The sequence below is a fragment of the Triturus cristatus genome, chromosome 9 (genome assembly GCF_964204655.1).
Source record: "Triturus cristatus chromosome 9, aTriCri1.1, whole genome shotgun sequence".
NCBI lineage: Eukaryota > Metazoa > Chordata > Amphibia > Caudata > Salamandridae > Triturus > Triturus cristatus.
The window spans coordinates 1218916033-1218932327 of NC_140592.1; positions in this window are offsets into that span (position 1 = coordinate 1218916033).

Consider the following 16295-nt stretch of genomic DNA (forward strand, 5'->3'; position numbering starts at 1 on the left):
TTCGCTGTCCTCTGCTCGTATTCTCTTGTTTCACAACTATCCTCCAAAACACACAAAGGTATCTCGCCACCTGCAAGTCAGCTACAAGTCAGTTAATGAATTAGCTCGTGGGGAGGGGTGACAAACACAGTTAGAGGAGAGGCTTCTTCGAGATACTCAATACTTTATTTTCAAACCTTTCCTATTGATTCTGTTCTGTTCTCCAACTTTTCTTATTGGCTCTTTTGATATGTTTTAGGTGTGTTTGTGGTTAATGTATATGTCACCTATGTACTATATAAGATTGTGCGCTACGGAGTGAAGTGGCAGTCTCCTGACAACATACCGTGTGTACTTCTAGGACAACTGTACTAGCTGCAGCTAATAAAATCTGATCTTTTACGCCGACAGAGTGTCCCCGTGTCTCTGTGTAGCTAAGCAGGAGAACCCAGGAGATTAAGGCGTACCCTGCGCCGCCAGGTCCAATTGGTTCTGGTTCTTCATACCCCCTCTTGGCTGGGGTGCTTAGCCGGCGTCTCATCAGGGGCAGAAAGGGGGGCAGAGCATGGGGGTTCAGTGGCCTGAGGGGTTAAAAGTCGCCATCTTTGTGCATACAAGCACGATCTGCTGAGTAGGGCGCTGCTCCATGGGAGCTATTGTCTCAGCCACTGAGTTGTAGATCGAGGTGTCTACCGCTTCATTGAAATCATCATCAAAGTGAAGATAGTCAAGGCCTCACCCCCTGGGTATCCACAAAGACCTACATTATTAGAACCCCTTTGTATTAAACACCAGCAAGAAAAACCAAGGACTATGCAGGCAAGCACTGCAATGACAGGGCTGGGGGAAGCCAACACATTTTGGATGGGATGATCCTCACTTCATTGGGGCTGACCCCTGGGACACCATGCCCCTGGTGCTTGTAGAAACAATAGGGATGGGGAATAAAAAGCCTGGGAGGAGGTATCCAACATGGTAAATCGCATAATACCTGTTATCAGCTTTAAGGCCCACATGGGCTGAAAGCGTGCTGAGGTGGCTGAACGGACCGAAGCTAATGCAGGATACAGACCTCACACGGAGCCGTCAGACGCTGAAGCGCGATAGTATAGACCCAGGTAGGGAGTGAAGCTAAGCCCATGATTACAAAGGCCCGCAACAGGCTACAGACCCCAAACCTTAGCGGCGTCATTCTCCAGGCTTGAAGGGCTCCAGACTGCTACACGCGATCCTAACCCGATAAGAGGGATTGAGGGTCGCGCGCCAAAACAGGCACCACCAGGAGGGCGGAGGAACGCACCGCAGAGCCGCACCTCAGAGCAGCCGCGAAGGGAGCGCAGAGCAGTCCCGCAATGTGTTGCGCTACCAATAAAATGACCAAATAAAGAAATGAACTGCAGCAATACACAAAATATACAAGGTAGTAATGGGGAGAAAGCCAGAATAAGCTATATTAAAACAGAATACAACATTAGAGCACAACAAAATAGCAAGTAAAAACTGAGATAAGAAGGAACCACTTAACTCGGCTGCGAGCAGCGAAGAAAGAGGAAGTGCGGACATAAGTGATGGAATAAATTCAAGCATGGAGAGTCCTGATTGGCTGTTGTTTGGATTATCTCCCATTGGTTGCTGAACTGTTATGGTATGTCCAAGATTCCCAGGGCCTCATGGGAATAGTAGTTTTTTCTTTATCTTGTAAAATTTCTGCTATTTAATTAAAGTGAAGAGAGTATGCATAATCCTCGCCTCTGGTCCTGACATAGAATTAAGTTCTAGACCAGTAAAAAGGTAAAGAGTTTTATGACAAACATTTTAGACTAGGCAATACAGAAATAATACAGTAAATGCCATGAAGGATCAGATTCAGAACACAAAGGCAGCAACCAGAAATCATTTAAAAGGTCTCTAATTATCAGGTCCATAATGAACACCAAGAGCATTTCTAATATGAAAAGGAAGTCTCTCAATTATTAGACAGAGCTCAATGAGAAACATAATTATCCAAATAGCCAGAGTTCTGTGAGGAAATTAAAAGTCTTATGCCATTGAACATAAAACCATGGGTTTATTAATACATTTTATGCATAATCAATGAGCAAAACTGCAGATTCAGCATAGAATGGCTAGTGATGGCACATAGTGGACAAATCAGAAACAGTATCATTATGTTATGGTTTATAGCACTAGCCCATTTCTAAGAACAATCAAGAATCTTCTGTTACGTCACACTGTACTGTGCTCCACAGAAACAGTAGAGAGAGAAGACTCGCAGGGTGACATTAATTTGGAGGGGGAATGAGCACGAGCAGAATGAACAAAACACTAGTAATTGCACCCATTTTAATAAAATGGTGTCTTCTCAAAAATGTGGCTAAACTCCGTTATTAGTTGCATTATAAACATTACTACTAATTTGTTTTGAGTGCAACATTATTAAATAATCAGTTACAACTATATTCATAATACCAATTATTAATACGCACATATTATTTATTACCCAAAATTGCACATTTAAAAAACTTTAACAGTTTCCTCTCTGATTATTTTTAATCATCACTCATAACTCATTAATAAGCTTTATTAATCTATTATCAATGAGTAGACTTCTTGAACTTCTATTGTTGTAGAACTTTCTTCTCCACCATCTCTGGCTGTATACATGATCTTTAAAATCCTCCACCTCCATTTCTATTGACCTATTCATTTTCCTCAATCTATTTTCATCTTTCCATTAGCCTTAAATCTAATAATCATACATTCTAACCATTTTAGCAAAAGGAATAGAATAATTGCACAAATCATTATGATTACTACAGGAGTTAAATTGACTGGAAAACACTACCACCTACATTACCTAACCACTCGCAAACCATGTCAAAACTCTCCTCTAACTCTCTAACACAACAGCCTACATTTTCCCATAAGCCTTGTTCCTCAAGAGACCTAATCTCATGAATTAAATTTGGCATATTAGAAATAAAAGATTCAATAGCCTTACTATTATCAGGAATATATGTAAAACCCCCTTCTCCTTAATCACTTTACAAACTCCACCCTCTTTCAACAAAAGAATATCTTTAGATATACTTTTGTTGAAAGAGGGTGGAGTTTGCATTACCATAGCCCTAATTGCTACCATTTCTACATTCACTTATTAAAAGACCCTGTGGTATGTACAGCATATCTATTTATTACTCTAGACAAACAACTAATTTTCACATTTTTCATTTCTACTCCCCTAGACGGAATAATAGCATCTAATGTAAAGCTATTTGTCCAAAACCATGTTTCACCCTTCTCAAACGATTTTCATCACTCAATTCATCCATATGATAAACTCTAGGATCCCCAAAAAATAAATAACATGAGCCAACCCAACTTCTCGGCAACTTAAAATATGCAATCTTCCCCCACACATAATAAATTCCCCTCAGATGGGTTATTCACCAAGCAAATATTCAGTTCTATCACACAAACTCACCTCCAAATTCCACCTTACCACCATCTAAGAAACTTAGCCTTACCATACATAATTCACCTCTCTGCTTTTGTTCCATTCTCAGCCTAAGATGCAAGCCTGACAAACTGAATTCTTCTTCTTTCTTTCTTTACTTCAATGCAATATAATGTTCTTCCCAGCCACTCGCCACTTGTTCTCCCCTTTCTACATATTCTCTAATAAAATCATGCTCCTCTCTACTCAAAAAGCACACATTAAGTTTAAACAGGTTAATATCATATTTGTTTTGTGCAATCATTCTTAAAATCGTACCATATTTAATTTCTCTGTTACTTACCTAGTAGGAAAATTCTCTAAAGACACATAAAAATCAGTATGGATACAGAAATTCACCCTGACTAAAAATAGCAATATAAACACTACCTGATAAAGAATATGAAATCTGCAATTGCGCATAAGTACATTCCTCCCCAGCAGACGTAGGAGGGTAGGCATATATACTTACTACCCACTAACCTTCCTTATAGCTACATACTCTCTAATCATTTTAGTATATACATTATCTTTCAAACCACTAAGTATTCTCTATGCACTGGTACATCATGTTTCAGTCCACAGTCCACTTCTTTCAGAAGTTATTTCAACATTAGCATTGTTAAGACAATCTGAAGCATATACCACAGGAGTCAATAAGCACAACAACAGTCCCACTAAACTATCAATGGTATTATTAGTATTATTAACCCAATAGTTTCACAGCATTTGCCGTGCTCCATCTTCTATTGAAACAAAACATTTTTAACATGACAAAAATCCAAAAATAAACTAAAACTTTCTCTAAAGCAATATTATTTTCTTCTTTGCTTGTTATGTTTTTATACAATGCTAATAAAAAAATTATTGTTCATTTTTTTTCTCAAATGTTTTTTTCAAGTTCATCAGTCAACAATATGTTTCAACTTGCTCAAAATGGAAACATTCCAAAAATTAATGTGTCTTAGTTCATAAAAGTCTCTTTAAGTTTGTCAAAATCTTTTATCAAAGTCATCAGTTTGAACTTCACTTGTATTCAACAGTCTCTATTTAACATCCAAGGTGGTTCTTCTTCTGTCTACAACTCAGTCTCTGATTCATCTTAAACTTGTACTGGCACTGATTCACCAATGAATAATTATCTGTGATTTCGTCTTCTTTTTTAGAAACAGTAGCTAAATATACCCATTCAGGCAAAGGGCATTTTTGATTCAGAACTATCTTTCTTGTTGACCGTTTCACAACTGGAGATTCACTCCCACTGGTTTCTGAATCTAGTGTGTCTCTCTGATTTTCTTTCTGGCTTGCAATGCTTCTTTTTACAAGTTCTTTTCCTTGGAAGATCTCCTTCAGACTCTTTTTTTCTCAGCAACAGTCTTTGTTTCTTTATTCTCAGCAAAGCTGTGTTCTGTGCACAGACTCAAACTTGACCTTGAACTTTAATCACATTTGTCTTTGTTTCTCTCTGCTCTGTTCACTCTGAACTTCTTCTTTCCCCCGGGGGTCTTTGTAACTCTTGTAGGAGAGTAGGGTCTGCTTTCTATGTTCACCCCAACTTTTTGCTTTTGCTTTACTGCTTTTCGACTTAGATGTGGCTGTGGGCCTGCTAATCAGACCCACAGCCCTGCTGTTCTCTCTCTAAATTGATACTATGTACTTTAGGTGCATAACCCATTTGGATAGGGTCACCTTATTGGCCCCTGTACAGTGTACCTTAGGTACCCAGGGCATAGGTGTACCCTAGGCCTACCAGGGGCTGCAGCATGTATTATGCCACCCCTGGCCTGGCCTTCCATTATGACACAACTGGCTGATCACTCAGCTGGGGCAAGGTCGTGTAATCACCCCTTGCTTAGGTGTAGTATTCCTATACCTAACTTACATATAGACACATGTGTACCTATCAGCCACTCCTATGGCAGGCCTTAACAATCCTGGAGGCAGAGTGATTGGTAACATGTGAGATGGTGCTCTAGCATGAGCTGAGCCTGTCTGCAGCTTTTGGAACCATGTCCTTATAGCTGTTCTATGATATAGCCTACCATATACTCTTAAAGTGCCTTATAATCTTAAACGGTTATGGTAACTATGGTTTGGCTTTATCAAAACATGTCGTGTAAGGTGTCTAACACTTTGGAATAATACCCCCATCCCATTTCTGGGGATGAGGATATTATCCCTCCCTTCTAGAGGGAGAAGACATGTTGTAACCTACTTACCCGGTTAAAGTTAACCAGAGCCCCAGCATCACAAAATGGATGCTGCTGCCACAGACACGAGTCTGACCTCCTGCTGCTGGGAGTGATCCCGGCAAGGGAGGCTTGGACAATAGGTTTCCTGCCTTGGGAGGTGCGAGCACCACCCCAGACAGGCCTTAGTGTATTGGGGCAGGGAGGGATGAAAAGAATGAGACATGCCTGGGGCACACAAGGTGTCCCGTGCATAGTCCAGTTCAAACCGGTGCTGGGGCTCTCCAGCCCCAGTCCTGGCGCGAAACTGGACAAAGGGAAGGGGGTGTAACCACCCCCCTCCCAGGTCCCACCCATAAGGCGTGACCTAGCAGGTAACCCAGCCCCCCAGATTTGGATAAGAGTGGTAGCTGGGCCCCAGGAGATTGGATGATCCTGAACCTGCAACTTGAACAGAAACTCTGGACCTTCGACATTCGACGAAAGAAGAAGACTGAAGAATCTCCCTTGTGGCCAAGGAGTGGCTACCCTGTGCAAACAGGCACCATCAAGAGACTACCCTTTGCTTTGCTGAAGTTCTACGAGGGACCGACTGCAGAGCCCGACCAGAGCCTTGACTGCCAGACTTCTCCGACCCTGATCCACATCGAGCTGAGATCCGTGGAGGCGACGAGAGACGTGGGACCGGCTACCTGGGAAAAGTGGCTAGTATCTTCCAGCGCAGCTTCTGATGCACCCTCCAAGTTGTGCACCAGGGATTGAGAAGCCCCAACCCCAAGCACCATCTGCACCGAAGATCAGCCCCCCACACTCCACGAGTCCTGCGTGGGGCCCTTCTGCATTTTCCTGCTTGCCGCGCCTGCCCGGTTGCTTGCCCGTTGGCTAGTGGCCTTTGTGACGACGCATCCAGAAATCTTCACTGCTGGTTTGGCTCCTCCAGACTGGCTCCCGCTTCCTTGCAAAAGAGAAGCACCCCAGACCTTCCTGGTCTGCACCAGAAGCAAGTCCTCCGTTCTTCGTGGGTTCCGCTTGCCAAGGCTTGGTGAGTCCTAGTTCGACTTCGATGCCGCCGACAGCAAGAGCCTTCATGGGACAGCTCACCTCCTGGTCCTGGTCGTCCTCGACGTTCCCTGGTCCTCGTGGCTGCAGCGACAAGCTTCACCTTCACCTGCAATCTTCACGACATCGCCTGGTTCCTTCCTGGTTCCACTTGGTCACTGGCTAGTGACCTTGACTCTGTCCCTTCTGCTTGCAGGTATCCTCTCTTCTTGATCCCAGCCTTGGGATCCACCGGACACTCTTCACTGACTGCCTGTCAGCAACTTTCCTTCAGGCATCCATAGAAGTTCACGACGAAACCCGACGCAAGTTCACACCTATGCACCCGCAGTCCGTGGGCTAGGTAACTTGGGTACTTCGGTGCTAACAAGGGTAGTGACTATCCTAGGGTCTAGTTTCCGAGTCTCGACTCTCTAGCTGCTTCAGAAGTATCCTTAAACTATTAATTGCTAACAACTACTATTTCTATCGACTTTTACGCATTACGCGTGAGTGTTTCCACTCTGCACCTGAATCCCGTGGGCCTCCCACTTCCTAACTGTTGCTAGTGCAGTGTAGCCCCAGCGATTCCCTAGGCCTAGGCCTATCCTATTTCCGTGACAGTGGTCCTTATACCACTTCTTTAGTATATGGTTTGCGTGGCCCCTAGGGCCCAACTGTATTACTTACCTGTGTGACTTAATGTATGCTTAAATAAGACTGTGTTGTACTTACCTCTAATCTCATAAAGAGTGCTGAGGGTTTGACTAGAATAAATACACTTTATTTTATATATATATCTGTTGTGGTGTCCTTTCATTTGGTATTCAAGGGATTATATATGGTATCACAGCTGGCTTCACATGCCATTCAGAGTTTAGCCTAAGACTGCTCTTGTCCATGCTACCACTAGGATAGCTGGTCTATAAGGTTGACTTTACAACCAATCACCATAAGGGTTGTTTGGACTGATATAAGGTGTACACTAGAACTAGTGACATCATACATCAGGCCAACTTCTCACAACTCTGATTTCTAACTGTAACTTTTCACTGCTCGGGTCAAAGTCTACTTCTTCCTGCCACTTACGCTTTTGTCTTTTGCATTGTAACAGCGCTTCACTCTGATCACTATTTTGAAACTGGAATTTAGGAGTTTCAGGTTCTTCTTCAGAGCTTTCATTAACCTGAAACTTCACTCCTTCAGGATTGCTTTTGCTCATTATCTTCACCAGCTTCAAAATCAAAATGTTTACCCCTCTTTGGATTCACAGTGCAAACATGAGCTTGGCTTTGAACTTGACTTTGTACAGTTGGTGTGCTCTTTACTGTATCACTCAACTCAATCACTGCTTCAGCTGCTCTCACTCTGGGGCCGATTCCGATAGCCGGTCGGACAGCTGTCCGTAGCCTTACCGTGCGACCAACACGTACCTGGAGCCGGTTCGTCCTGTAGAGTAAGTAAGATGCGCATAACTGCCAAAAACACGACCGACACGTAGGCTGTGAATCAAGCCCCATTCTCCGTCCGAGCCGTAACTCTTAAAGATGAACTGAGTTGCCCGGAAGCAGTATCCATAGCAGTTTCTGGCATGACAAGTACTATGCGTACTTTCTACGCGCCGGACGGGTCGTCACGTACGGCACATTTCAGCATCCGGAAAACAAGCATATCAGCTACGATTCGTGCCACAAATCAATACACGGCTACGAGACAGACCAGCTTGCAGCGGGTACGAGACGGAGCAACAAGCAGCGTGTACGACACGAACACATAATGAATCCCATCGCACAGGTCATACCAGTACTCTACATCTATGACCGGCTCAGGAACCGACGGCGCAGGCGGTAAGTCAGACACCTACCACACAAACAATCGACACGTACCCGCAAAATGGCACACACACACAGGGGATCCACATCCTGGCCACTAACAACAGCCCTAACAAAACACATTGACACCTCGTTCGGTGCCACTTCAAGATGCACAGCCGTTCAAGAATGAATCCAATCAATCAAAACTTGTTACTTTTCAACTTGTATATATGTCGATAATTTTACTCCATATCTTTTTTCTTCTTAATTATTCAATCCATTTTACTCATTCCAAAAAACGTAGGAAGCAATCTGGTTTTCACGTGCCACTTTTTTAATTAAAAATAACCCAATGCATTTCGGGATAAAATCCCTTCGTCAGGGGTATCTGAAACACAAAAATTAATATTTAAAAAAACATTTAACATTATTGAGCCCTCCTTGTGCAATAGCTTTAGAGTTTATCACTATATCTGTTGATATTAACAATGTAACAGCACATGCAAGGGTAATCCGCTGAATTACATCATAGCGATGTGTAATCTTGCTGCCTGACACTACATTCACCGACTTAAACATGGTCCTTGAGCCTTAAAACCTACATAGCGTGATCTTTAGTTCAAAACGTATACTGGCAACCTGAGGTACTGTACTGCTCGATTTTTCCGGCCTTTTCTTGTGATTAACTAGTGTGACTTCAGTCTCTTTCCATCCAAGTCTAAGGGTTAGAGTAGTGTATAGAGCCTATTTATTAGGCCTGTGTTCTTCCCCATAGATCAGGGTTTGCACACATATCCTAGGGGATAGATTTGTTAGCTTTGTTTCATATTATTCTTCCACAGATGTTAGTTCTGTTTAATGAATGTATAATAGACTGAAGTCAAGGGTGAAATGTACTGCTCGATTTTCCCGGCCTTATTGTGTTGAAGGGTGATTAATGTGACTTCAGTCTCTTTCCATCCAAGTCTAAGGGTTAGAGTAGTGTATAGAGCCTATTTACTAGGCACTTTGACATGATCCTGTGTTCTTCCCCATAGATCAGGGTTTGCACACATATCCTAGGGGATAGATTTGTTAGTATTAGGGGTAATCTGTTCTGTAGTGAGGGTATTTCATGGAGCCGTGCTGAATTCAGGCCTGGTAGGCCTTAAACGGGAGAGACTCCATCTTTCCTCCTGCTCTGGCAGCTTGGGATGCTTCTAGGTCATAGGCAGTGTTTTAGTTAGGAGGTGTTATTCGCTTGGAGAGAACCGGTTCAGGCCGGCCCTTATCGAAGGATTGTATTTTTCTTCATGCCGAAGACACTACATCAGGCCGGCCGGCTGGGAACGTGTCCTTGGCACGGGGAGGTACAAGAATTTGGTGTTTATCACTATATCTGTTGATATTAACAATGTAACAGCACATGCAAGGGTAATCCGCTGAATTACATCATAGCGATGTGTAATCTTGCTGCCTGACACTACATTCACCGACTTAAACATGGTCCTTGAGCCTTAAAACCTACATAGCGTGATCTTTAGTTCAAAACGTATACTGGCAACCTGAGGTACTGTACTGCTCGATTTTTCCGGCCTTTTCTTGTGATTAACTAGTGTGACTTCAGTCTCTTTCCATCCAAGTCTAAGGGTTAGAGTAGTGTATAGAGCCTATTTATTAGGCCTGTGTTCTTCCCCATAGATCAGGGTTTGCACACATATCCTAGGGGATAGATTTGTTAGCTTTGTTTCATATTATTCTTCCACAGATGTTAGTTCTGTTTAATGAATGTATAATAGACTGAAGTCAAGGGTGAAATGTACTGCTCGATTTTCCCGGCCTTATTGTGTTGAAGGGTGATTAATGTGACTTCAGTCTCTTTCCATCCAAGTCTAAGGGTTAGAGTAGTGTATAGAGCCTATTTACTAGGCACTTCGACATGATCCTGTGTTCTTCCCCATAGATCAGGGTTTGCACACATATCCTAGGGGATAGATTTGTTAGTATTAGGGGTAATCTGTTCTGTAGTGAGGGTATTTCATGGAGCCGTGCTGAATTCAGGCCTGGTAGGCCTTAAACGGGAGAGACTCCATCTTTCCTCCTGCTCTGGCAGCTTGGGATGCTTCTAGGTCATAGGCAGTGTTTTAGTTAGGAGGTGTTATTCGCTTGGAGAGAACCGGTTCAGGCCGGCCCTTATCGAAGGATTGTATTTTTCTTCATGCCGAAGACACTACATCAGGCCGGCCGGCTGGGAACGTGTCCTTGGCACGGGGAGGTACAAGAATTTGGTGGGCGGCAGGTTACGGGCTGGAATTTTCCATGAGAAAATGCACATCTATATTAGTGAAAGTCTGAGGCAGACACTGGCACTTGCTTTTAGTTCGTAGGCGGCACCTGGCCGTTAGCAGTAAAGCTACTACTTATTCCAGGGAAGACAGATGACAAACTTGAAGGTGGAGAAAAACCGAGAGACAGATATTCTTCTAACAGAATAGCCAAAGAGAAGAGAGTAGCCGATGAGGAAGAGGTCCCAGTGACTCGGAGAAAAGAGAAGGGAGTAGATCTGTGACTGTGGAGGTGTGACTTCCAGGTGAAGCCGAGGCGCAGACGAGAAGGGAACCTAGATGACCATTGAGTGCAGGCTACATACGACCAAGGTGATGTCAACCCCTTTTTATTAGAGTGTACAACTTAATCTTTCACTTTTCTTTGCAGGTTATATGTCATAGTATGTCATAGTATAATGTTATGTGGTTACGTATGTAATGAGTAATAAAGTACCCAGTTTGTAGTGAATCAACATGTGCTGCGTGTTCTTGTATAAGAGGGTAGCCTATTCTTCTAGTCAGCTGTGACTTGACATGAACAGATGTTAATCCTGATCAGGTAAGTGGTAACAGAATAAGGGAGAAAGGAGCCCCTCGAACTGGGGAACAGGTTGTGCTCAACTAGCAGTCTTTGTGTGATCTGATACATAGTCCCTTGTTGTATGTCCTGGTAATTATAGGATGAACTCGTGATGTAATGACTGAATAAAGTATCCAGTTTGTAGTGAACCAACATGTGCTCTTGCATGAGAGGGTAGCCTATTCTTCTAGTCAGCTGTGACTTGACATGAACAGATGTTAATCCTGATCAGGTAGGTGGTAACTGAATAAGGGAGAGAGGAGCCCCTCGAACTGGGGAACAGGTTGTGCTCAACTGGCAGTCCTTGTGTGATCTGATACATAGTAACACTGATTCCCTTGTTGTATGTCCTGGTAATTATAGGATGAACTCGTAATGTAATGACTGAATAAAGTATCCAGTTTGTAGTGAACCAACATGTGCTCTTGCATGAGAGGGTAGCCTATTCTTCTAGTCAGCTGTGACTTGATATGAACAGATGTTAATCCTGATCAGGTAAGTGGTAGCTGAATAAGGGAGAAAGGAGCCCCTCGAACTGGGGAACAGGTTGTGCTCAACTAGCAGTCTTTGTGTGATCTGATACATAGTAACACTGGTTCCCTTGTTGTATGTCGTGGTAATTATAGGATGAACTTGTGCTAAGGCTGCCGTCTGGGCAGGAAGTCCTGGGTCCGTTTGGGACCGCGAGGCTAAGGCTGCCGTCTGGGCAGGAAGTCCTGGGTCCGTTTGGGACCGCGAGGCTAAGGCTGCCGTCTGGGCAGGAAGTCCTGGGTCCGTTTGGGACCGCGAGGCTAAGGCTGCCGTCTGGGCAGGAAGTCCTGGGTCCGTTTGGGACCGCGAGGCTAAGGCTGCCGTCTGGGCAGGAAGTCCTGGGTCCGTTTGGGACCGCGAGGCTAAGGCTGCCGTCTGGGCAGGAAGTCCTGGGTCCGTTTGGGACCGCGAGGCTAAGGCTGCCGTCTGGGCAGGAAGTCCTGGGTCCGTTTGGGACCGCGAGGCTGAGGCTGCCGTCTGGGCAGGAAGTCCTGGGTCCATTTGGGACCGCGAGGCCGCCACTTGTATTATAAGAGGTCTTGGTATATATATAGTAGGAATTCCCTGTCCTTAGGTGGTATATATATGTGGTTATTTAGGTGTGAATAGGCCCTAGGGAGGGGGTAACGTTCTGGCTGGGGGTTAGAGAGGCTCTGTTGAGCGGGTTCTATCTGATCCGAAAACCCAAGCAGAACAGGTACATAAGGTTGGACGCATCAACAACGCTTACCGTGGCACATGTATCAGTACGTTGTTCAAAGATGAACCGAGTTCGCTAGTGAGCCCCATTCCTGAGCTTTATTCCTCTGCACTCCGCGGCCCCAGTTTGAATAGATTTAACTGAATCAGCTGCTGGAAACTGATGCACTATATAACCAACGACCCTGGTTCTCTCCAGGTGGATGAACACGTGAATGCTGATTGACAAGCCCACCCCACACTAAGCGCCGCCTTAAAATGAACCTTTGTATTCCAGTGTAACATAAAGACTCCAATTCCCAGAACCTCGCAACCCGGGTCTTCTCTAACTTTACCCGCCCGAATATTAAACTGGCAGGATCGTAAATAAATATACATGTTACTAACTGGCATAATTTAGAACACCTCATGAAAATATACAGCGATGACAAATAAACAGATAATTGATGTCCAGCGCTAATCTTGTAATGGATGTCAAATGCGTGTCCGATGTGGTCGACAAAAACCAGCTCCTCCGTCCAAAGTCTTATTATTCAGTTCCGTTACCGCTTCTTTTAATCTCTGTATCCTCATACCCATTTCCTCAGGGGTGCAATCTCACAGGCGGACAGTATCTAGTGAGACTATAACATTATGTAGTGAGATGCACACCGATGTACTCAGAACTTTAAACACATGTCCTCCTTCAAACTGACTTTGGCGTGCAAACATGATTCGCGCTCCGTCCAGTCGCGCGTGACAACTTTAACAAAACACATTGACACCTCGTTCGGTGCCACTTCAAGATGCACAGCCGTTCAAGAATGAATCCAATCAATCAAAACTTGTTACTTTTCAACTTGTATATATGTCGATAATTTTACTCCATATCTTTTTTTCTTCTTAATTATTCAATCCATTTTACTCATTCCAAAAAACGTAGGAAGCAATCTGGTTTTCACGTGCCACTTTTTTAATTAAAAATAACCCAATGCATTTCGGGATAAAAGCCCTTCGTCAGGGGTATCTGAAACACAAAAATTAATATTTAAAAAAACATTTAACATTATTGAGCCCTCCTTGTGCAATAGCTTTAGAGTTTATCACTATATCTGTTGATATTAACAATGTAACAGCACATGCAAGGGTAATCCGCTGAATTACATCATAGCGATGTGTAATCTTGCTGCCTGACACTACATTCACCGACTTAAACATGGTCCTTGAGCCTTAAAACCTACATAGCGTGATCTTTAGTTCAAAACGTATACTGGCAACCTGAGGTACATATGGTTGGACGCATCAACAACGCTTACCGTGGCACATGTATCAGTACGTTGTTCAAAGATGAACCGAGTTCGCTAGTGAGCCCCATTCCTGAGCTTTATTCCTCTGCACTCCGCGGCCCCAGTTTGAATAGATTTAACTGAATCAGCTGCTGGAAACTGATGCACTACAGCCACCCCCACCCATAGGGGACCTGTTGCCCATCACTACTGCCACCCACACCCATAGGGCATATGTTGCCCAGCACTACAGCCACCCCAGTCATAGTGCTGATGTTGCCCAGCACTACAGCCACCCCCACCCATAGGGGACCTGTTGCCCATCACCCTTGCCACCCCCAGCCATAGGGCTTATGTTGCCCAGCACTACAGCCACCTCCACTCACAGGGACCTGTTGCCCATCACCCCTGCCACCCACAGCCATAGGGCTTATGTTGCCCATCACTACAGCCACCCCCACCCATAGGGGACCTGTTGCCCATCACTACAGCCACCCCCACCCATAGTGGACCTGTTGCCCATCACCCCTGCCACCCCCACTCACAGGGCACCTGTTGCCCATCACCCCTGCCACCCCCAGCCATAGGGCTTATGTTGCCCATCACCCCTGCAACCCCACTCACAGGAGACCTGTTGCCCATCACCCCTGCCATCCCCAGCCATAGGGCTGATGTTAACCAGCACTACAGCGACCCCCACCCATAGGGGACCTGTTGCCCATCACCCTTGCCACCCCCAGCCATAGGGCTTATGTTGCCCAGCACTACAGCCACCCCCACTCATAGGGGACCTGTTGCCCATCACCCCTGCCACCCCCACTCACTGGAGACCTGTTGCCCATCACCCCTGCCACCCCCACTCACAGGAGACCTGTTGCCCATCACTACTGCCACCCACACACATATGGCTGATGTTGCCCATCACCCCTGCCACCCCCAGCCATAGGGCTTATGTTGCCCATCACTACTGCCACCCCCAGCCATAGGGCTTATGTTGCCCATCACTACAGCCACCCCCAGCCATAGGATGGGTGATGCGCAACACATCCAACATACTCCAACATCAGGTATGTCCGCAAAATACATCCTCACTAACATCATGACAACAGTGTGTAGTCTGTGACAAATGCCCACAACAGTGATTATGGCTACGAGCATACAATGTAAGTAACAGCACATGTGTGACCAACACATGAGTGTGACATACACAAGCCGGGTCTGGTGGCACAGTGGACAAATGCATCCACTGTAGGGGCCTGTGTTCGACCTCATGGTCACAGGTTCTAATCCCGGCGGGTCCACTCAGCCTTTCATCCATCTGAGGTCGATAAAATGAGTACCATTGAGTTGGGTAACAATATACATCTGTTATTCACCCCCTCACTGTGTAGAACAGAAGTTAAGTGGGGGCTCCCAAAATGCAGCAGATGTTGAGCATTGTAGTGATGGGGACTAAACCCCCCTCATCACAGTGACCAAAAGGTAAGTTTCATCATGGTCAAAGCTGCAAATAACAAACATGGCGGCAGCTAGGTAGCTGTCGCAGCACTCCATTCTGAGCTCCCTGTTCGTGCGCTAACAGCAGAATATGCGAAGTCACTTACGCGGTGTGGCGGACCTGTAGATACGCCGCTCAGCGATAATACCTGGATATCAGATGTGTGGAGACGGGAGGTGTCGAGACATCGCCATTGCCGTAGTTGGAGACATCAGTCCGCGAGTTGCTGCCGCTCTGTTTGCTGGATTTGCTCCTCCCTCCAGGCTTGGCTCGGCTACGGCGGACGAGAGGGCAGGGAGCTTGGTTGATTGCCGAGTTCCGAGGCAGGCCGTTCTCGGCTTGCAACTGTGGCATCTGGCTGCACTGGAGCTCCGTCGAGGAAGGAAGGCTCGTAGCCTTCTCCAGGGGTCTCGCAGAGAGGAATTCCACATTTCATCTGAGTTCGGTAAGAGGGGTAGGGGGAGAGGGGAGCGGGCTCGGGCTCAGGCTCAGGCGGAGTTCTCTGAGGTAGCAGAACCGTTACAAAGGTGTTCTGGCAGGATAAGAGACCCAGGGGGACCTGCACCTGTGCCTGTTTTGTTGGACGTTTCTCTCAACTGCCCTGTTTCCGGGCTGCCCCCCGTGCACGATACTGTTGAAACTAAAATAACTGTTGAATCAACTGTTGAATCACCTGAGGGAGATCAGATACTGTCATCTTCTGAAGGGTTATCGAAGCCATATCAGACTGCCCAGGCCACTCAAGGATCTGTCTTAAAGACAAGAGTCTCCTCTTATCTTTCGGGTGAGGTTAAGGCGAAACGCGCTTTTACTAATAAAGCAGCAAAAAACCCTAAGGCTGCCAGAAACATCAAGGCAGTTAAGAATACAGCCAAGAATATAGAGTCTAGGATAACGCCG